Source organism: Protopterus annectens, chromosome 14.part0 (genome assembly GCF_019279795.1).
Source record: "Protopterus annectens isolate FY-2018-M chromosome 14.part0, PAN1.0, whole genome shotgun sequence".
Lineage (NCBI taxonomy): Eukaryota > Metazoa > Chordata > Ceratodontiformes > Protopteridae > Protopterus > Protopterus annectens.
Genome location: NC_056748.1, coordinates 1,019,841,149 through 1,019,866,670, shown reverse-complemented (window position 1 = coordinate 1,019,866,670; position 25,522 = coordinate 1,019,841,149).

The window sequence follows — 25,522 nt, the reverse complement described above, 5'->3', positions numbered from 1 at the left end:
ATTTGCACCCATGTATGCCAATATCTTTATGGGCCAAGTGGAATCTGAATGCATTTATACACATTCATTTGTAAAAAAATATGTAATACACTATTTTAGATTTATAGACGATCTAATTTTTTTGTGTAAAGGAGGTAGAAATGATAGTGTAAATTTTATAAAAGACATACAAAGGAATAGGTTTAATATTAAATTTGATGGAATACAGTGTGGAGTTAATGTTTCTTTCTTAGATATTAATTTGAAGGGACTTACATGACAATATATAGTTACTGGTATACATAGAAAATTTAATTGTATAAATCAATTTTTGATGGGCACTAGTTGCCATCCAAAGCATACAATAGAAGCTATACCATACAGTGAATTTTTGAGGATTTCCAGAGTATGTAATACTGAAGTAGAATTTAAAAAGGAAATAAATGACACTACGGAAATGTTTATAGATAGAAAATATAATATGCAGGTGATACAGAAGAGTAGGGATGAAATATTTAAAAAAAGGTATAATAAAGGGACACAAATAAGTGACAGGATGTACAGTAAAGAATATAGAAATTTTGATAATATTTTTATGGTCTCTACATATAATATCTGCAGTGATGATATAAATAGATGTATATTACATTTTTGGAGATTCCTAAAAAATTATAAAGAACTAAGTGAGATGACAAAGAAAAAAATAATGTTTAGTTATCGAAGAGGGAGGAACGTAAGAGACATAGTAGTACACACTAAGTTTGAATTACCCATACAAAATATAGATAGGGCAATAAGCAATATAGGAACTAGACCTTGTGGTAAATGTAAAGTTAGTGCTTTTCCTTACATAAATGGAATAAATTTTAAACCTACAGGTCTTTATAGTTGTGTTACAGAACAAGTTATTTATATTATTAAGTGTGGATGTAGGAAATTTTACATAGGGCAGACTAAAAGAATGTTTAAAGTCAGAATCATGGAACATCTGAGAGACATTAAAAATAACAAGTTAGAGAGCCCTTTAGCTCAGCATTTTGTTAAATGTCATAATTCTGAAACTACTAGTTTTAGGGTGTCTATTTTAGAAAACATTATTAGAAAAGAAGCTAGTGAAGAAAGTATAAAAAATTTACTTTTAAAGAAAGAATTAATTTTTATTTTAAAATATCAAACACTGGTACCAAAAGGGTTAAATACTGACTGCTGCTGGAAAAGTGTTATATAAATATGCTGCTTTCTCTCTTTTTTTAATTGGTTTCTTAATTGTTAAATTGATGTTTGATTATATAATGTGATAATGTAGGTGTGTATAAGTATTGGATGGAAGTGTTTTGTTAGTTACTCCTTGAAGGCTTTGTGTAGCCGAGGCGCTAGAGAAGAGTATCTACAGAGAATAAACTGCTTTGGTGAACTGGCTGTTGTCTTATTTGGAAAAAGCTTATCAGTGTCTGACACCTCTGTATTTTCCACAGTTGGCCATATAACATCTTTGCAGGACAGCCAATCTCTGCTTCTTGTATCTCAGCTGGGATGACTATGTGAATGTACATCATGGTGACACTGCATCTACACATCTAAATTCCTCTTCTGCAGCAGCTAAGTGGCCAGAGTTGAATGGGCTGAAAGACTGACAAATGTGGAGATCAATGGATGACAAAAATATGCAAACTGCCAATATCTATACCCATATTATTGAAGTCCAATAAGTGCTGTCCAGATATATCATGGGTTTCTATGCAGACCTAACTAAAGTCATATATGACACATCACATATCCTGACAGTCAGGTATTATGAGGCTTAAGATACAATGCACAGTATGTTGGTGTTACAGAGCAGCTGATGATGGTCTATATAAATGTGCTTTTCTGACTGTACATGAGCCAGTGTATCTCAAAAACATCAGTGAAGACCTTGACATGTACTCATCATGGATTGCTTTGCATGTTATGCCATTCACAGACATGGATTTGGAGTGCCTAATCATAGCCAGAGAAATCCAATGCCTGGTGTTGTTGCTGGACAATAAGCACTAGGTTAGCTCATGATCTCTAGTCCATCTGATTTTGTGCCAGTCCCAAGCGCACCACCACAAAGCTGGCCTCTGCAGTTTGGACTTTACCCTCTCCACTCACACATCATGAATTTTAAGTTAGTCAATCCTGTAATCCAGCACACCTCAGGAGTGGAAATTCTAGACCTTTTAATAGAAGGCGACATGGTGAAACTTACCCAGATACATGCTGTGGCCAGCCAAGCTGTACGATGTAGGCTGTCTACCTATGTTATGTACAACATGTCTACAGTCCCTATTGTATATGTTTCTGATAGCAACCATATGGGTTTCCTAGTATATATTCAAATGATGACAGACGTGCCATATAGATAACCATTATGATATAAAATAAAAAAATTGATATGTCAAATGCCAAATACTTTCAGGAGAAATGCATGCTAGTGTACTCTGGGCTGTAAACATAATGGCAGCTGTCACTGTGTGGGCATGACGTTTATCTATGTCTTTTAGGCACATAGTGTTGATATAGCTGAAGTGATGATGTCATACGCATCTCCTTGCTCAATGTCATCATTTCCGTTTTCACAGATATAATCCAGGTCAGGTATCTGGGGCTAAGAGCACAGATTTATGCAACCATGGACTGGGAGGGCACTTTGTTTTGATGTTAGCATATAGTGCAGTACTCCACACAATATAACCATCTGGGGTGTTTTATGGTGTGGGTATTTCACAGCTATTTTGGACATATCTGGACCTCTAAATTGTGGCTTCATTAACCCAGTCACATTCATTTATGCTTCATACATCCGCTTTATTATATGCCCCTTTTTACCTGATTGAGAAGTAGAGGTTTTTAATCACCACCCCAAGGGTTACTCATAGTTGCCTAGAAAAATGAATCAATGTTTGTAATGCTCATACAGTATAATCATATTCCTGGTCATATATTTCTTAAATTCCTTTACCACATATGGATATTACAGAAGTTTGTAAACATACTTAGCTGCAGCCTGGCCTTCAGTTATGCAACTATTGCAAATCTGTGTGTCATTACATAATTTTCCAAACAAAGGAACCATACCTCTCAACTGTGGATAATTTCACAGAATGTCCAGATTTTTGCCTCATATATTTAGTCTATTCCTCATAAAATCTGTGGTTTTCTGACTAATCATTGAAGATTAAATTCACTAAATAACAACAGACATTTATTAACCTTCAGAAAATGCATGCTAATGAAAAAGCTGTTATTTTATCAACTTTCCATTGATGGATGTCTTTCTGTCTTGACTACTGGAGCCTTCATGGCTAGGTAGGTACTGACAGTGCCAGTAAGGACCAGAAGGAGATATGCAGTTGCATACAACTGCTGCATGATTGCATATTGATTGCTAGTATCTTTGGGGAATATTATGCAATTACAGCCTCTTGACACATGACATGAACTGATCCATGATTCAGGAAGTTGATGTTTAGAACATTCTAGCTATGTTGTCCATCTGGTACTAGACTGTCTTAGATGTGAGTATAATCAGTGGCAGGCAAACTTGTTTTCAAGTGATATTAACTTACCATTCTGGGTAAATGGATTCATGTATGGGGTACATATATCACATACAGACAGCGCCCAAGAGAGCAAGTCTCAAGGGAGTCACTGCCGACACCTTGCTGGTTATCTTTTTAATGCATGCCAAGCAGCAGCAGCTGGTAACATAACTATCAGCACATTTACCTGCATAGTAGTTGTCACTACATAAGGAAGCACCTTTCTCTTGTTTGCTGTGGTTACAAGACAAATGTAGAATGTGATCTTCTATTTTTTATTTCTACCTTATAAACATATAACATTACTCTAGAGACTTCTGCAAATGGTGCTAAATGCCTGCAGTTACTTGGACATATTTTCCTTTGAATGCTGTGCTGAGGGACTGCTGTTCTGAATTTCCAGTGCTTGCAAACATCTGCCACTTCAATGTATTTTCTTGTCTGAATGTAAGTTGTTTTAGGATCTGTCACACAATGCAGTACTGTGCTCTCCTGCCTTCTTTACCACAACCCCCTTAAAAGATCTAATGAAAATGTCATCCTTGTTTAGTGCTGTAGTCAGTTCTACCTTCTACATTCAACCAAGTTTTTCAAAATAAAAAGTATAATCCTTATCCTAAATAGTTTAATAGTCTTACGACATTAAATATTCCAACCAATTTCTACTCTGCCTTAGGTATTTATTAGAAAATTGCATTAATGTCCTAAGAAAACCTGTACTGTACTTTACCTTTTTGTTCATCTAATGGTAAAATGGGAATAGATGAGCCAAAAGACAAATGTGATAGCTGGGTGACTGCAGTTTCCGTGATTCAAATTCATGGAAAACAATTCCAGTGAATCCACTTTTATAAAACTCAACTTTGCCCTTTTCCCCACAGTTTTGTGACTGTGGTATTAGTGTGTATGAGTTAAAGAGTGTGGGAGTGTCACTTACATAGTGGGTGCAGAGGGGCTTGCCACTCTGCAAAAAATAGTTTTGGATCACCGAATGTGGTATTCAGTGGAACTATTTCACCAGAGTGGGGCTTGCTCCAATTGCCACTGATGACTCAATATGAATCAGTGGAAAATGGGCAGCTTACCCTTAGACACATCAGGTAATGATTAGAAAATGGCTAATGAAACATAATCTTAGCAAATCATTCAATTAAGCGTCCTTAAATATGTCAGCAATAAGACTAGAAAAATTATAGTAAAACAGCATTTTAGCAAGCCATTCATTCTATGAAAATTAATAGTGGTTTTACTGATATACTTTTTAGGTGCTGCCTGTGTTTATAAATCCCATCCCCATTTCTTCATGCATCCTCAGTGGTCAGTGATACAGTGGCAGAGGAGTTAATCCCCATACTATTCAATATATGTAATGCCTAAGACAAGACAACCTTTTAAGACTTATTATTTCAGCCTAGGTAAGTTACCTGTGCAGTTGCTATTCCTACCGTATATGATTCAGTATTTGCTACCAGTGCTGTTTGGGCACTTTACAATGTGAATAACTAGCTATTGCTCTTGGATTTTACAAGTCTATATAGAACATACAAGTTTAAATAGGAAAATGCGAATTCATAGTGAGCATCCTTTCTGTTAGCAACTAACCAAGACAGCATAGTAATACCTTCAGTTACAATTTGAGGCAAGGTTCAATGTGTTAAACTATATTCTTTGTGTTCAGTATTGCAGGAATATTTTGCATTTGTGTTCTGTAGATGATTTAAAATAAATATGCTTGCTTTTATGCCAGCCTTTATTATTTATGTCATTCTGTTTTAAATGTACAACACTTACCTCTGAAACACTTAGTTAAATATGATTATAATATTTTATTTTCATGTCTTTATGAAAAATGTAATTTTTGTCTGATGTGGTTCTTGGTCCATCAAAAGGCCTTCATTCTGCTGGCAGGACATCTTAAGTCATAGTCCATAATAAAATGTGTAGTTACTATTTTGAGGCAGGGAGGTTTCGAAGTGTTAAACTATATCAATTGTGTTCAGTATTGTAGGATTATTTTTTTGTTGTGTTGTGTAGATGATTTAAATGAAATATGCTTGCTTTTATGTCAGTCTTTATTGTTTTGTCATTTTAAGTTTTTTTTTTTTAAATTTACAACACTTATCTGAAACACTTAATTGAATATAATGATGATATTTTATTTTCATGTCTTTATCAAAAATTTATTTTTTGTCTAATGTGGCTCTTGGTCCACAAAAAGACCATCCTGCTGTTGTCAATATATCTTAAGTTATAGTCAAAAGTTTATAAATAGTCTGTCAAACATTACCTTCCTCCAGTGTTATTTCTTAGGAATAATGCTTCAGTTCCACATTTATTTTGTTTAGAATAACCCTAATTATTTTAAGGGGAGCATTAACAGATGTCTCGGGCAAGTTATACATTTTCTGCTGAAGTAAGTTGATTATTTTTGTACCTCCATGGTACTTTCTGTCTCCAGTAGAGCTACACCTTTTGCTGCTATGACTTACACGTTTTGTGTTTTGTCTCTGCTTGTACAGAACTGTGAAGGTTAAAGGTTAGCATTTGCTGTTGAAGGACAAAGATTTGCTAAATGAAAGTACTTAACATATGAAGGCAAAAAAAAATGTCCTCTCAGATTTCAATAATGTATTTATTAAAGTAAATTAACTTATGCATGTGTAGGACAAAACAGAACCATTGAGCACTTGAACTGTCTTCATTAACTAAGGCAGATTAATAATGACATGCTTAAATGATAACATGAATTAATCCCTGAATAGTGCTATTAGGAGGTAATTAATTTCCTTCTCTCTGTGGAAGGAAGATACTGCTAACAACCATAATATCTTGATCTATAAAGCTGCACAAATGCTGCTATTAATTAAAACAATTGATTTTCTCTTAATTTTCTTGTTCTTTATTTTCCATAATATATTCATGTGTATGGAGGAAGATTCCAGCCTTATTTTCTGTAAGTCTTAAATTATAACAGAAAAGCTATAGCTATTTATCAGCCAAACAGCACTGTCATGTGAAAAAAATATAACTTTAAGACTGCATTTCTAATAATAAATGGACAGTAAAACTGCCTAAATTCCAGACGTTACACAGTGTCATTTTAGAATTAAAAATATCTTACAACAGGAGCTAAAGGTTTGATTTAAATCATATCCTAGAGCAGTGATGGCGAACCTATGACACGCATGTTGAAGGTGACACATGCCACAATGTTTTGGATGACACACCAGCGATCACCATCACCCGAGTTACCAAAGATGCTGCTTTTGCATTGGTTGCTCATGTGAAGTGCACTGAATTATTTTGTGCTAGGAATGTTTGACATGCCGAACCTAAAAGGTTCGCCATCACTCTCCTAGAGCTTCTCAGTGTCTTTGGAATGCAACTTTTATGTTTGTTTTAGTCTTCATGTATATGTTTTTTTCTAAAAAAATAATCAGTTTCAGAAATTAAAAGACAGGTAAACAAGCTATCAGTAAACTGATATACTGAGCTTCACACATGTAATGTCAGTAAAATGCATAATGTAAAGCACATTAGGACAAATGTAATTATAACATGCTGTCTTTATACAAAAACTATATTTTGTACATCGTCTTCACCTGTTTACAGCATGTGTTCCATACACCAATGGACTGTTGCGGCAATAAAGCAATAAAACCGAGACATACTGCAAATCCTTGTGTTACCCCCAAAGCACCCGGTGACAGTTTAGTATTTTGCTATATGTTGATGATAACAGCTGAGCATCGGTATACATGTCCTGTGTGCTTACACTGTCAATAAATAAAACTCTCAAATATGCTACTTCCTTTGCCAAGACAGTCTAACCTGGCAGCCTATATGGAATGACCTGATAAAACATATAATTTTAAAATATATTCATTATGTACACAGCTAAAGGACTTAGTAGAGGAAGTCCTAATGACTTCTTAAAATACTGTTTTCTTTATTATAGTGGGGTGTAATGGTCATATGGTTCCATTTCTTTCACCTGTTCCAAGCTCAAAATAAATGGTAACATCTGAAATGTAGCCCTAGCAATGAATAATAATCCATGTAAGAAACCTAACGGAATGATTATATTGTGATTCACTGACTCGTTCCTTTGTCCATGGATAAAATCTCTATCCTTAGAAAGATTCTGATCAGCCAGATATCCAAATGAATCATACTGACTTGTCATTTAATGAAATGTGTTAAATCATGATTTTCTAATGAATGGAACAGCATTTATGTTAATATTAATTTATACATTCTGTGTTATTGTTACTGAATTTTCCTCTGATGGTGTGGAAGTTGAAGAAAATCAGTAAGATATGCTGAACATTAAACATATGTGATTTTTCACAACAGATTAATTAGATGCTTAAATTGTAAAATGGAGACATCCTTCAGAGTGTACATATGAACAGTTTTAGTTATTTCATGTATTTGAAGATGACAGCACAAACTGGAAAAACCCAAAATATCCAAGAAGTAAAGTCCAAAACTGATGTAATAAAATTATTTAAAAACTCCAATTAATTGTTATGTCAGCTTTGGACTTACTTTTTGGATGTTCTGGGGTTTTCCCAGGTTGAGCAGTGATCTTTGCTTACAGGTTGTGATTCTACACATTTTCCGTGTTTGTTGTTTTGTTATTTCATGTATATATTAATTTGTTAAATAAGCAAGTAAACTAAGCTCATAACCACTTTCCAGCCACAGTCTGGGTCATTAATATAAGAACAAGTATACACAATCAACCAGTATGTTTTGTGGAGGTAGAAAGATGCCAGCATATCCAGAGAAAACCCATGCAGTCACTGGGAGAATGCAAACATTTCACATAGGTTAATTTATCATTTGATTATGTAGCAGAATGCCGATGCAGACAATAATAGAAGGTCTCTCATGCCAAACCATTGTACAGTTCTACAGTACCATGCAAGTAATGTACTAACCTCTGTCTCCGTATGAACTGTGTTTTTGGTGACACATCCTTTACTAATGGTGTCTCAGGGAACATAGCTAGGGAGTATAGAGAGGAGTTATGGGCACATAAAGCTTGATAAGGTAAGATAAGCATTTGCCAGGAGCAGTGGGATAGGTTAAAAGTCATGAAAAAGGAAATTATTTAAAATGTGTTGGATAAGGATAACTCTTCAATTACATTATATGAATATGCAATGAGTAAAATGCAACAGTGCATTTAACCTTAAATAAGATTTATATAATTCTGCAGTCTACTAAAATTTCATAATGCTGTGAACAAGTTATCACAAGGTGTAATTTCCTTATTACATCCTTTAAATCAAATATCACCTAAATAATATCCCTACATATGTTCCTTAATTATGATATTGTTTTAATTTCATTTATTTAAACTTGTAAACTGGCTTGGTCTAAAGACCCTTTTCAGCCATAACCTGGGCACAATACATACAAAATATGATTCTTGTTTATTTAATGTCATACAATCTAAATAAAACAAATTCAGAAATGATATGGAACATTACAAAACAACAAAGGATTCAGTTCCCAAAAAGTTTATTGTTATATATCTTGTCTTAGCGCCTCGGCCATTACAGCCTTCAAAGAGTACAAATTTATCAAAAAACACTCCCCTATTTATACATCAAACAATCATTTGATTCACTTAAAATAACAATCAATAAAACAATTAAGCATACATTTTAAATAAATTAAAGCAGACTTCTCCAATTAACTTCTCTGTTCAAACCTCTTGGTGTCTGTGTGTCAAACTTTAATATAAATACAGTTTCCTTATAAGTTAAAACACTTTTAATTAATCTTTTATCCCCCTTCTTAATAAATACTTCTTCCAAAATAGAAACTTGCAACAAATTAGCATCACTATTATGTTCTTCCTTAAAGTGGGATGCTATGGGACTTTCCAGTCTCCCCTTCTTTATGTCTCTAATATGTTCCTGCAATCTAATTCTAAATTTCCTTTTAGTTTCCCCAATATAGAAAAGGTTGCAGGGACATTTGGGACAATATATTACACCCATTGAATCACATGTAAAATGACTGTGTGGTTTGAACATTCTACCATTGATCCTAGGAAAGCTCAATCTGATAAATGAACATATACTACAATTATTACATGGCCTAGTACCATAAGATGATAAAGAGATAGAGGGATTAACTGCTGGGGTAATATATGTTGTAAATCTATCTGGTTGTACTTTAACGGATGAACAGATTTCTGTTCTCCATCTAGGTTTGAAATGTGTACCCACTGTAGCACCTAGGTTATACTTAATCAAACAAGAAATTTTTAAATTAGTGAGGAAATTACATTTAATTTTTTTTTTTGATGCACAAAGGGTTAAACAGCTGAATAATAATGTTTCAGAATATAGTTTTGAAACAGACAGTGAAGGTGACAGCTTTTTTTCTTGCTTATCTGATTATTTAACTGCTAGTACTTCTCCAAATGCTTATTCTCTGTTGGATACAAGTGGCATTGATTTTAAAAGTAAATTTATACCTCCTTATGTCAACAATAATATTATACATTTCTCAGAAATGCTTAATTTTTCCATACAGGAACTTGTGGAAGAGCATAGTCATAGCTCTTGGCAATATAATATGACTAAGAATGAATGGTGTGCTTTGAATAATCTTGCAAATAGAAGTGATTTGATTATTAAGCCTTCTGACAAAGGCAATAAAATAGTAGTGCTTCATTACACACAATATTATAACATGTGTATGCAACATTTAAGTGATGATTGTACTTATGAAACATGTGAGATCACTGAAGATTTCAATGCTATAAAAATTCTTTAGTATTGATTGAAAAGGGAGTATGTTTGGGATATTTTTCCAAAAAAGATTTAGATACTAAATTTAATTTTGATAATTGTAATTTAGCCACTTTTTATTGTCTTCTGAAGTTACATAAAGATTTTGCTAATCCCACTGGACGCCCTATTGTCTCTGCTGTAAATTATTTTTTACATAATATAGGAATAGTGATACATGGTAATCTGTTACCCTATGTTGAAAGAATTGATTCTTATATTAAAGATTCATTTGATTTTATTGATAAAATATCCAGTATAACTTGGACTCAGAATATGTTTTGGATTACTATGGATGTAACCAGTTTATATGCCAACATTAGACATATTGATGGAATCCAAGCTTTACAATATTTTTTAGATGATAGTCCGACTTCTCATTTTATTATTGATTTGACTCATTTTTGTTTGTTGCATAATTATTTCAGTTTTGATTAAACTATTTACCATCAGTTAAGAGGTACAGCTATGGGGACACCATTTGCCCCCATGTATGCTAACCTCTTTATGGCTAAATTTGAGTTGGACTATATATATAGGAATACATTTGTACAACAACATGTTTTATTTTATTTTAGATACATTGATGATTTGATTTTTGTGTGTAATGGGGGACTAGATGAGGTATCAATATTTTTTTCGGAAATAAATGATAATGTATATAATATTAAATTTGATGGTCTACAATGTGGAACAGAGGTTAATTTTTTGGACATTCATTTATCTGGAATGAAGGATGGATCTATTGCTACTACAGTTCATCGGAAATTTGAAGTTGGTAGCCAGTACTTGTTTGGTACTAGCTGCCATCCGATTCATACTATACAATCTTTACCCTATGGGGAAATTATTAGATTGTCTAGGCTCTGTAATAATAAGTTGGATTTACAGAAACAAATTAATCAAACATTATCTATGTTTTTATGGAGAGGGTATAATAAGAATTTAATCTATGAGTCTATTGAAAAGTTGATACAGTATAACTTAAATAGACAGGATTATAAATAGTAATAAATTGAATAGCAGTAATAATACTAAATCTATGATTAAAAAGGTTAAAAAAGATAAAATATTTTTGTGACAACGTACAATACTTTAAGTACTAAGATTTGGGAATTAATTAAATATTATTGGAAATTTCTGCATAGAGATGAATTGTTACATAAAATTGTTTCTGACTCGCCTTACGTGGCTTATAAGAGAGGACAGAATTTGGGGGATAAACTAGTTAGGGCATATTATATTACCCCAGCAGTTAACCCCTCTGTTTCTTTATCATCTTATGGTACTAGGCCATGTAATAATTGTAGTATATGTTCATTTATTAAATTGAGCTTTCCTAGGATTAATGGTAGAATGTTCAAACCACATATGATTCAATGGGTGTAATCTATTGTCTAAAATGTCCCTGCAACCTTTTCTATATTGGGGAAACTAAAAGGAAATTTAGAATTAGGCTGCAGGAACATATTAGAGACATAAAGAAGGGGAGACTGGAAAGTCCCATAGCATCCCACTTTAAGGAAGAACATAATGATGATGCTAATTTGTTGCAAGGCTTTATTTTGGAAGAAGTATTTATTAAGAAGGGGGATGAAAGACTAATTAAAAGTGTTTTAACTTATAAGGAAACTGTATTTATATTAAAGTTTGACACACAGATACCAAGAGGTTTGAACAGAGAAGTTAATTGGAGAAGTCTGCTTTAATTTATTTAAAATGTATGCTTAATTGTTTTATTGATTGTTATTTTAAGTGAATCAAATGATTGTTTGATGTATAAACAGGGGAGTGCTTTTTGATAAATTTGTACTCTTTGAAGGCTGTAATGGCCGAGGCGCTAAGACAAGATATATAACAATAAACATTTTGGGAACTGAATCCTTTGTCATTTTGGAATATTTACTGGCTTTGCTGCTTTGCTGTTTGTTGATATGGAACATTAGTCTGAAGTAAGACAGTTATAAATTTATATAGGTACAAGTGTCCAAAGATTAACTAGGAAATGCAGATATCACGGTTAAGTTATGCTGCGTCAAACTAATCAACAAGTGACAATAAATTATTCACAACTAGATTATTAGCACTGAATGTGATCCTGAATGATGAAAACTGATTCACATTTAGAACTGGTGAAGAAGTTATCGCTTTGAAAGCGATATACCTTTATTTTTTAACAGGTCTATCTGCACTGCTACTGAAATAAAAGATTTATGCACCTTTTTTAGTGTTGGTTTTCATCAGTCAGGATTGCAATCTCTCTTGGTAATGTGGTTATGACTTTGTTTTGGCTTTCCCCAGCATGTACAGATTCCAAGTGACCATGTGCTTTTGGCTGTGATGATGATAAAGAATAGCACTGACAGATAAGACAGCTAAACTAGATAGTGTCTAGCACTATCCCCACTGTTGATAATAGCACAATGAAACTAGCTATTTTCCATTATTGGTATGTTATAAAGCAAGCAACTTTAGACCTATTGATACTTATATTTATTGTGCAATACAGCATGAGGTAGCCACATTTTATATGCTGATCCCATTGCATTTACAAATAGTCATAAAAAGGGACACTGGCATACAAACAAACTCAGTTTACATGAGAAAGGGACACTGGCATACGAACAGACTCATCTGGCATAAGGATAGACTTCATTCTCATAAGAATAGACTCAGGTGCATAAGAAAGGTGGTCTGATGTCATATGTTGGATCTTGATTCTAATAGGAGCAGTGAACCAAAATCTCAGTGGCTGTGCTCACTCTCAAGCATATGATAAAGTATAATAACAAAGCTGTAGGAGAATTGTTAAGTACAATGAGATTTCTGAAATGTTTGATAAACAGTTTCAGTGAATGCACTGTGAATCACAGGCTAAATATATGTTAAAGGTAAGAATAAGTAAAGTGGCAGAGATTACAAGTGGGCCAGACAGGACTGCCCTCTCACTCATGTTATTTACATTCAAAGCAGAGACTCAGAAGAAACAAAATAGGCCAGTCATGGGGAACACCCATAAATTATTTGTTGCTGTATAATTTATTGTTTTTCCTAATTGGGTTTTCAGAAAACTTCTATGGGTATGCACAAAAAAAAATCAACCAAAACACACACACATATTTATTTGTTGTTTAAATTAAGAGTGGCATTAGTGTTAATAATATTTAATTATGATTTACATGGTGGTGTATGAGGCTCAGTATAGCATTATTTTATCTATCTATCTGTCTGTCTGTCTGTCTACTATCTATCCATTCTTTGTTGACTGGGTCAGTCCCACTGTGCAAGTGGTCTGTTGGTATCAGAAATGTCAAGCATGGTTTAAATTTCATTCATTTGTTGAGATCTATTTATAGGATATCAAAATGGATGGGCCTCTGTGAGAAAAAAATAGTGGCATAGTATTGGATTAATGATTTTACAGAATTAAATGGGTCATCATTACCTGTTTTGTACATAAAATAGATTGAATATGATGATGACTGGCCTCTGATGAAGGCTTTCATTCTTTCTGGCATCACAGCTTGGTCATATTGTAGTATCTACACAATTAGTCAAACTACACAAGGTAAAAGAATAGCTTGGATTTATTGAGTTTAGTGCATTTGTCCTTCTCCATACTAGGATGAAATCCTAGGGGTGGGGGTGGTTATAAAAGTCAGGCAATCCTGAGCTAGGTAAGAGTCTTTTGACTGAATTGTTCCTTCCTAGGGTGCCTTATGTGCTCATTTACCTCTTTATTCCCCCATGACAAAAGTGTGATGGCAAGGAGCAAGCTAGCTTGACAGGGTGGTCTACCCTCCCTCTCTGGAGAATCTGCCCTCCTTTGCAACATCTCAATAAGCTCTGATTCCATGCTGCTGGCCACAGAGAGTATACCTCCAGACACTTTCTTAGCCTATGTGTATGCACACATCATCATGTTCTCACAGGCTTATGCTATTGGGTACAACATTTAGTGCCCTTGCTAGGTGTCAACCATGTGGTGAGCCACAGACATGTCCCTCTTTCTGGTATAGGTGACCCAATAATAACCCTTAAGTCTCACCCTGATCTGCCATCACCTACAGACCCTCAAGTCATGGTCTTTGTCCCCCTGTACTATGAAGCGGGTCATTCAGTAAACTGATAACTTACTAACTATAGGATTTTAGAGTCTGGAAACAGTAGGAGAATTTACGTTTTTGGAGTGGGGAGTGAGTGTTACTGTTAAGGAGGAGGAGTTTTAGGTTTAAGGAGTAATAAGGGTATTTAGGTTTCTGAAGTGGGAAAGGGGTTTTAGGGTTATTGATTGGGAAATGTATGTGTAGGTAGTGAAAATGGAGTTTAAGATTAGGGAACATTAAGGACATTTAGGTTTAGAAAGTGGGAGGTGCGAGTTAGGTTTAGGAAAAATGGGGAGTTTAAGTTTAGGGAGGAGGCAGATACTTTTAGGGGCTCCCTACTGAAATTTCAGTACTCAAGATGCCGAGTATTGACAAGGCAAAAAAAGAAACACCAAAAACCCAGGAAAAGAGTGAATCATCAAGATTTTTCTTTTACATGAAATTTCTTTTTTGCAGGGAGGCAAGCCCACATGCACACTCCCACAAACTTATAGATACCAACACCGAGACTGCCATACTTCTGAGAAAAGGGAATACTCTGAGAAACTGCCATCTTGGAGTTAACATAAGAAGTCCATTTTCAGCCATTCAGCCTCCATGTTTCAGGATTCACTCTAGCAGGTTCCAACATTTCAAATGGTTACCAGTTTTTAGGATTACAGTTAGGGTTCTGGGATGGCTATGTGGTTTAGTAGGGTGGGGTTTCATGATGGTTATTTATGTTAGGAGCAACAGGTTTGTTACAGATAGAGTAACGGCCCTTTTAAGTTATTTGGTGGAATTGTGGTTTTATTTGATAATTTGAGATTCAGTGAAATTTTCATTAATGCAAATGATTCCATTTGCATGGTATGATTAATATGCCATGCAGTTCTTTTTATACCTGGATTAACAAGTACACATACTTTTCTGTCAGTTACTTTGCACTGCTTCACATCCCTTGCCCTTTTGCTTTTGGGTATAGCCAAAGAGGAACCTTTCACACAGCTTAGTATTCAGTTAAGAATCCTCTCAGCAATGCATTTTAAATTTCACCTTTGTTAAATTCATAGTAACTCAGGTATATTCCCATTCCTTATCATTGTAATTGTCCATAGCAGAAATCATAGTTTGATAAATGAAAAAAAATGATGATTCTTCATGAAGCACACACTGAAGTTTCTCTTTCTAAATGTGGGGAACTCACAATGTGCTTACACTTGCAAGCAGTAATGTAGGGGTCAAGACAACATAAGCTGTGGAATGTTTAAACCAAACTTTGTCCACCAATGTTGTATTCAGCAGTCAATGGAGACCGTGCTTTGTATTCAAGCATTCTTTATTTACAGTGAATTACCCAATTTGAAAATAAAGTTACAAATAACTGCTATGTTAACTCAAAAATTATGTCAAAATAAAATAACAGGTTATAATGCCTAGTGTTTTTTCTAGTCATAAATCCTGAGGCAAATGTCACTGATACTCAACATCCTTCCTTCTCAGCCCCTAATTCTATATCTCTGTAACCATTTCCAATGTCTCTGATGCAAAATCATATTGTCTTCAGGCCCCAACCTGTGCATCTCTCCATATTACTTACCCATCTGTCCTTTTTCTCTGATTCTCTCTCCTTCTTTTTCATAAGAAGAGGGCATCTTTCAGGCAGGAGTAATTGTTATACGTACACCACAGAAGGTTTGTGAAAGCACAATGTATATATGGGGGTTTACTACTCTTGAGCAAAACATTCAAAAGTCAACATCGGTTTGGTTGACAGGTGTGTGGGATTGACAATATCTGGTTAGGGAAATATGCCATTTCCTCAGGGACTGTGTGATATCAGACTTAGTATATTTGATTAGTAGGGGGTGTGGGGGAGCATGGGTGTCTCATCCACCTGCAAAGATACTCAATCTTTATTTTAGGTTAGGTTAGTCTTCAAAGCATATGCAGTAGCCTATTAATATTTTGTTGTCAATGTTAATCTGTTGATGCTTCAGACATCCAGTTGTGCAAACGGCAGAATTAGATTATCTAATTAAAATACATATAAATGTATTATATGTTGCCCATAGCTGTTTTTTTTTTTACAGAAGTAATTATAAACAATACTCTAGAAAAGAAAAAAAATCTACATAAGTTCAAAAAAGTCCTTGTATCTATATCATTAAGTTAGAAATGTATACATAAAAATTACATTTTTTATCTTACATTCAACTTCTAAATCAAACAATAGAAACATTAATTTTCCTACCCTGAAACAAACCTTAAACAAAACTTCCAAGTATTACACTTAAATGTATGCCTTAACTGCAACATATAAATTTATGACTACTAGGTTTGATAAATCATGCACACAAAAAATCTACAGGGGGATTCAATAAACCCTACATGGTTATGTTCCACCATAACGCGCACATGGTTGCAATGAAATTCAGATTCAGTAAGGCTGTGTACAGGTGCACACCCCCATGCAAACAAGGTAAAGACAGTGGCATACTAATTACAGGATGAACAACTGAATTGCATGCTAATCAAAAAATCCAACACTGTGGAGCTATTCAACAAGCTATAAAGCATCAGTGTAGACTCCATGCTGCAAATTTCAAAACGTTTGGAATGCAGCCATGGAGAGGAGTCTAAATGGACAGAATGTTAGGGGCTACTGCTGCTTTAATTCATTTCTATGTGCTATAGGCTGAAGCCAATGCTGCTATGATGCCAATAGGCCTAGGCCGAGAAGGAGAAGGGTTTTCAGGCCCCATTTAACTTTTCACAGCCTGCAAGATGTGGAAATTGAAGAGCACTACAAGGTGGACAGGGACACACTACAGAAACTCTGTGACGTCTGCCATCCTTAACTCCAGAGCCAACTGAGGGGAACCTATCTTGGTGTAGACAAAGGCAAGTATATCCCTTAGAATCTTAGTTACAGGTACCTTTCAGAGACAAATAGGGGGACATGCTGAGGGTGCCACAGGCATTAGCATCCAGGATCCTCCACCAGTTCCTGAATGCTATGCTCCAACATGCCAGTGACTACATATATTTTCCCCATAGTTTTGAGGAGAGAGCAGGAAATATGCAGGTATTCTACCATGTAGTACACTACCCTGAAGTACTGGGTGTCATAGATTGCACACATAAGGAAATGAAGACACCACCTGAGGAACAGGGTAGGCTCTACATAAACAGAAAGGGCTACTACTCTAGCAACTGTCAAGTCATGTGTAATGCTAAGGGATTTATCTTGACTATGTGTGCTGGAAACCCTGGCAGTTACCACGACTCACATATCTGGCACACCTCCCAACTGTGCCAGATGTTTGCTAGGGGGATATCCCACACGATCATTTACTGGGGGATACAGGCTATGCACTGGAACTGTGGCTGATGACACCCATCAGAAATGCACATACACTGATGGAAGAACGTTATAATGAGGCACACACTCAAACCAGAAATGTCATAGAGTGTTTTCCTGTGCTGCTGAAGTCATGGCTCTGATGCCTAAATTCATCTGGGGGAGCTCTGCAGTACAATCCATAGACATGTACAGAAATATTCACAGTATGTACCATGCTTCTCAATATAATCTTGAGGAAACAGCTTCAGCAGGATCAGCAAGGGGAAGCGGCACACATCCCATGATCAATGCCATTGTCACAACAGTCACAGGCATATGAGGAGTCAGAGGAGGAGCCACCAGCTGCTGTGGGTGCAGGCAAACCTAGGTGTGCTCAGTATGCTCTTGCCTTGGCTAAGAGACAATGCATAGCACATGCACTCACCACCTAGGGGCCTAAAACCTTCCTCCTACTCACATGCATATAATAACATTAATGCCAGGCAACTCACACAGCCTATAATTCCCCATGCTTGCATCATACAGAATCAGCTCTGAACTAAAACTGTGGCAACTACTACATTTACAAGGTAAGTCCTGAACCCTGATTGTATTGTTTAATAATATGAATATGTGACATATCCTTGTATTTCATTACTTGGTCCGGTAAGCAAGTAAAGGTGGGAGATTTGTACAGAAATTACCCATGTGACAGGAGAGACTTATTTGGCTTATATGTGTCCATTACTAAGTAGTAGGCCTCAGGCATCAAAGATTCACACAGTCATACCTCTCAAAAGTACTGACAATCACTGCTTCCCTTAGTTTAGCACCAAACGTTTGTACTAGAAAATCATTAAAGAGAGAAGTTATAAAGTAATTATACACATTGCTGTTTCGGACTTCACAACCCTCATATATGCAGTATGTAGCTGACAAAATGGAAGCATACCTTCTGAAGTTCATTACTCCTCTGTGCAGATATATCCTGAAGAAATAGCATATGTGCAGTCTTTCCACAATAAACAAGTCTCCTCACCATCGTTTTGCAGAGCTACATGGTTGCCTTTTTATATGGTGTAGATACAGGGCTGTTAGCACAGTGAAGATGCAAATGAAGTGTGAACTCATTAGAATTGCTGAATCCCAAATACTTGGATCCATGTAGGAGGTGTAAACATTGTACAGGCACTCCCTCGCTGTTTGGTTTTAATGGATTACAACTGTGAATGATTAGTGGTTCGGCAAAGGAAAATACAACAGCACTTCAGGCTGCCTTATTTCCACTGCGTGTATCAGGTTAGATCCACAAAGTGTTAGATGTAAGGTTGGAAATATAAGCAAGCAGTACCCAATTCACAGGTTGCATTGCTTAACATCCAACCTGCCCTTCATTTGTTGGCAACCTTCTTCCTCTTATCCCACCCCCAACCCTTTCATCCGTTTCACTGTTGATAATTTGTTTTATGTTAAGGTATTGATTGTTTTTTACAGTTACTGTGGGTGCAGCCTCTCTCCATTCACCCAAGCGTGCCCTCCCACCCCCATTCACACCTACACCCATATAATTTCCTTTATACCTAACCACCTGTTTCCTCCTACCTGAACACTCCTCCCCTTCCTGTTCCTCACAGACTCTCTAGCCTAGTTCCTGCCTCCAACATAGAATCCCTACCTCCTCCACCACCTCTCTATACACACCACCCTATAACCATTAACTATTACCTATAATTAATATTTTTAACTGCAGTAAATATGCATATCTGAACGTAGTACAAATACATTGACAATATATAATTCCCATTCACCTTATCCATAGTCAAGAACATCATTACAGATAAAGTAGCAAGTATCCCCCCATATTTACTAACTCACTATCTCTGCTACCCTCTCTTAACTAGAGGATACCAATTACCTAACCAATAGTTTTGCCCATACTGCAGCTCCCTAACACATAAAACAATATCTCTTGTACTGGCCATACTCTCCATCACTTTTCTGTAGCCGTATACCCAGCATTACCTGATGCTTATATAGCTCCTAAGTCTGTAACATCACTTCAACTTGTAGCTTCAGACAACTCCCATTAGCAAGTCCTATACTCTCATCCACCTATCACTTCAAATCTCTTACCCCTCTTAACTACAAACTCCCACATACACCTGATACTGCACCTTTAATACAACATCAATCTCACTCATTCATAGATAGTACCCTTGCATGTAACACATTCTTTCTGAAACTAGATAACATGGGTTACACATATCTAACCCAACTACTAAAAACATCATTCTACCCATTAATAGTCTTCACCCTACTCCTACTTTCCATCCTGTCCTCCTACCACACTCAGCTTTATAACCGCACCCCATCCCCATAGCAAACTGATTCCACAGCCAACACCACCAAACTAAAAAACGTCCCTATATCGCCATGTGACCTTACCTCCCCCCTACCCTTCTCTTACTTATGCATTAAACTGAAAATCAAAACTAACCCCCTCTCTTCTCAAAGACAAACTAAAATAATTCACAAATTGACCAAACTTTATCTACACCTACTCCATAAACTCACTTGCAGTGGTGCTATACATCCCAATCCAGGACCCAAAACATCAATCAGCCCAAACTTAAATCAGCTAAATCTCCTACACCACAGACCTACCTCAGCTCTCCTCTTCTTAAACATTAATGTATGAAGTACACTTAACAAAATTAATGAACTTCATGCCCTACTAGCTTTATACAAACCAGATATCGCTGTGTTAACTGAAACATGGCTCAAACCACAACATCACAATAATGAGATTACTGCCCTGGGTTACAACATCATCTGAAGAGACAGATCAGAGAAAAAAGGACGGAGGTGTTGCAATATTATACAAAAATCATCTTGCCTTAGAACAACTAGATTACAATACCCATGAATTGAAAGATGTAGAACTAATCCTTGCCAAATTAAAAATAAGTTCCAACAAACATATAAGTATTGCAGATAGCTATATACCACCAGGCAATAACATCACTGTAATGGAAAGCCTGCTTAATTGGACCTCCAACTCCCTTCCACATGAAACCATACTATTAGGAGACTTCAATATTGACTGGCTTCACTACTCCAGCCATAACCCCTCTGCCTTCATAAACATCCACAGGTTTACCCAAACTATAACCACCCCCACTCAGATTGACAAAACTTCCAAATGCCAGTCCATCTTAGACTGGATCCTGGTATCTGACCCCGCTCTTGCACAGCAATCTGGTGGTCTTCCAGATACCCAAAGTGACCATCATCCAACCTACCTGATTAGGAACAGATCCCAAACCATCAATCAACCTATCCTCAGAGTAGTTAGAAACAAAAAAAAAAAACTTTATAGCTACTAATCTCATCAATACTCTAAAAAGTTGTAACTGGACCCCCCTAAAACATCTACCTCTAGACGATGTCGTCGAGTCCTTTTACACAACCTTCATAAAATTCTTAAACCATCATGCACCCCCTAGAACCACTAGAATAAAAACTAACTATGCCCCATGGCTAAGAAAAGATACTAAAACTATAATGAAAGAAAGGGACAAGGCCTGGATTCAATATCAGAAAAACAAAACCACTACTTTGAGAGCAAACTATGTAAAGCTCCGTAACAAAGCCAAAAAAAACAAATCAAACTAGACAAATCCAGCTACTATACAAGCATGCAAGAAAAATATGCTCACAACCCACAAAAATTCTGGGCCTCAATAAATGGTATACTGTATCCAGGAAAGTCCATGACTACAACCCCTGTGCTTCCAAATAACCATGAAAACTTTCCCACTCAGTTTAACAAATTCTTTACCAAAACAGTCCAGACCGATGCCAATACCCAAAATAGTACTAGCAGCCCCACACCAATAGCTACCCCAACCCACCCCGATATACAAAACAATAGCCCCAATTTTCACCTCCACTCTGTATCCACCAAATCAATATCTAAACTCCTTGGTAAACTTAAACCAACCACTCTAACATCTGATAAGCTGCCAGCAGACTTCCTTCGGATCTCAGCTGAAGCTATAGCCTATCCTGTCTCTATTCTCATAAACAGATCTCTCTCAGAATGCAAAGTTCCCACCTCATGGAAAATATAATATACAATTACATTGCACAAAGGAGGCAACTCCTTAAAGCTCACCAACTATCACCCAATAGCAATCCTATCACCTTTATCCAAAATATTAGAAAGAGTTATTCATACTCAACTAATACAGTACCTCCAGAATAACAACCTACTCTCCATATCCCAGCATGGCTTTAGACCTTCCCATAGCACCACAACAGCACTACTATCATTCACCAACATAGTTAACCACCACAGAAACAAGGGTCTATTTGTTTCTTCCATATTCTTAGACCTATCAAAAGCCTTTGACATGGTAAACCACAGTCTGCTTCTTGATACCCTATCCACTCTATATATAAGTCCCTCCTCTATATCATGGTTCAACAGCTACTTCTCTGCCTGTCAGCAAGCAGTCCTATGGCAGGAGCAATTGTCCCTCCTGTTACCAGTAACCATAGGAGTACCTTAATGATCCATCATTGGCCCATTGCTGTTTTCTCTATTTACAAATCAAATCTCTTCATCCTCTCCCACTGCCTCAATAGTACAATATCCAGATGACACTACCCTCATATGTGCTGCCCCTACCCTTAGTGAACTGCAAACCCTTACCCAAAATAACTTCACCCTAGCCAAAACTTGGTGCACTAACATCAGACTTCTTCTTAATCCCCCCAAAAAAACTAACTAATTATTTTCAGTCCTGGCAGAGCTCCTCCCCTAAATAATAATTTCACCATTAACTCCAAAGAAAACATTCAAATCAGTCCAACCACACACACTAAACTGCTAGGCATAGAAATAGACAATAACCTGAGGTTCGACATCCACATAGCACAAACCATTAAGAAAGTGAATAAAAAACTTGGTCTCCTCTACAGGAACAAAGTGTTTATGACAAAACGCATCAAAGTAACCATCACATGATCTCATCTTCTATCCGCCCTCCTCTATGCCTCTCCCATCTTGATCAATCTCTGCCAAGCTGATCTAAATAAAATGGAATTGTGCTACAACAAGATTGCCAAGTTTGGTACTGAAGCCTCATATAGGTCTCACCACTATCTATCCCTTAAGCAACTCAACTGGCTTGAGTTGCCTCATATACTTCTACTCAATCAACTCTCTATAGCGCACAAACTCTACTACCTTCCTGAGATAACTCCAGCACTTCAGCACCTAATTCAGCCCCACATTCCCTCTAGACCCTTAAGATCTAGTAACCAGAACCTCATAACTGTCATCAAACATAAAAATGAAGCTGGTAAGTCCCTATTTTCCAACACCATTGCCAAAACCTGGAACACACTACCAAGCCAAATAACTTCTACCACCTCCTTTAGTCAATTCAAAAAACTCCTGAAAACCCACTATCTAAGTAACTGGCTATGCTCATGCCACTCACCACACAAATTCATACCAAGAGAATTTGTCAGGGTGCAGCTATGTATAAACAGTTTCTCACATGAAAGCTTCCAAACCCATATACATTTACCTTACAAAACTTATAACTGCAAAAGAAAAAAAATCTACCTCTGATTGTCTACTGTAAGAAATGTTAATCACTAGCATGATGTCCTGTTGTGTGTATATATGCTATATGTATGTTTATTAATCACCAGCAAGTAGTTCTGATGTATATATATGCCATATCTATGTTCTACTTCTTTTTACTCTCATGTAATGTATTGTAATGTGGAGCTTTTCTCCCTGGGCCCCTGCTGAAAATGGACCTGTGTCCAGTCGGACTTTCCTGGTAAACAAATGTAAAATAAAATAAATAAATAAAAATAAAAATAAATACATATGATATTATTTCCACTCAATATCCTCACAGTTTAAGGTCAATGATATATAATGGCTTACACACTGCATGTCTCACATTACTGGTCAGATAAATGAAGACTGGCCAACAAACACAGAAATGCAAGACAGAGCTATATATTTGCAAGCAATAATCATGACAGGTTGTGTGATCACTAGGTCCACTACATCCAAAAATAATAAATGTATAAAAAAAACACTTGTATGGTTTCATATCACCGTAGACGGTGTTGCAATTTGAGTGCAGATTGAGTTCAGTTCTTTGCTGTTTGTGTGACAAATATGAATAAGGCACTCCTTCTGTGTTCTAAAGGTGCACTGGAGTGAGAGTTGAAATCCAGATCTATGTAGACATATCTGATGTGACAAATCAAAAAAGTTCCACCTGCACGAAAGGCAATTGCACGGCTTAAGCAATGTAAAATCCAAGACCCAAAAGTGTAAGCCAGCAAACTGAGAGGCTGAAAAATTAAGTTTATTCAGTTAATGCAATGCACAAGCAAACTGGTTTCAGCTGGTACACCACACAGGAGGAAGGCTGTATGGTGTACCAGCCGAAACTGGTTTGTTTGTGCATTGCATTAACTGAGTAAACTTAATTTTTCAGCCTCACAGTTTGTTGGCTTTCACTTTTGGGTCTTATATCTGATGTGAGACATCATTTAAACTACTTGCCCCTTTTTTCTTTTTCTCCTTTTCTGTCTTTGTCTAATTCTTTTTTTTTTTTTTTTTGAGGGGGGCAATGTTTGCATGATGCAGCATTTAGCTCAATCACAGGAATAGATGAAATGAATGTTAGGTTTGGCTATGCTTATCTCATTTGTGCAAAGCACAGCAGTGTACAAACTGGACAACTGGACCCCCCGGGAAGCAGATAGGACCCAGATAGCCAAAACTGAAACTGGATATAGGTTCATAGGTAGGTACTAGGCTATCTGCCTGAAGGCATTTATAAGCCTAGTTGGGATGTGTTGGCTTTTGCCGCCCCCTTAGATTAGTTCCCTGTGCCTCTGTCCAGCAGAGCCATTGAAGTGATCCCTGGGGTAAACTTTCTGTTTCCCATCCACCCGTCATTCAAATAATGCTACTGGGCATTGTGCAAACCCGCTAAGTGGTATGGCATGGCTGTTAACAGTGAGACCTTAAGAATGATTAACAAAATAGGGAATGCGATATAACTACTCCTGTGGCAACAGGTGTTAAGTGTAGGGCTGGAGTACAGAAGGCCCTGGTTTCTAGTACAGGGTGTGCAACCTTTGTTTTCACTGTTGTCACACTGCAGTCTATAGCAATGAACTAAAAGATAGACAAGTGTTATTTCAACCATCTGTGGCAACAGGTGTAAGTGTAGGACTGCCATACACATGGTCCTAGATTCAAATTCAGCATATTTCATACACTTTTACTGTTGTTCCACTTCCCATATAGTCACTTTCACTTATAACACTTGAGATAGCGGAGGTGATATTAAATATATTAATATATTTATTATATTAATATATTAATTATATATATTATATTAATTATATATATGAGGGCTTATACAGTAGTATTGTGTCAGGTTTTTTTTTATTATTTATCTATGTATTATCACATTTATTATCAGATGTATGGCTGTGGATATACTGTGTATTATATTCCTGTAAGTACAATTCTGCTGTCTGGACTGGCATGGCCTTCACTTTTGCCTAGCAGACATACACAACTGCATGCACATCCAATAACCTTGGAATTTTTACTGCAATTATGTAATGCCTCACTTCTGCTCTCCGTTTACCATCGCACAAATGCATTGCTTGGTG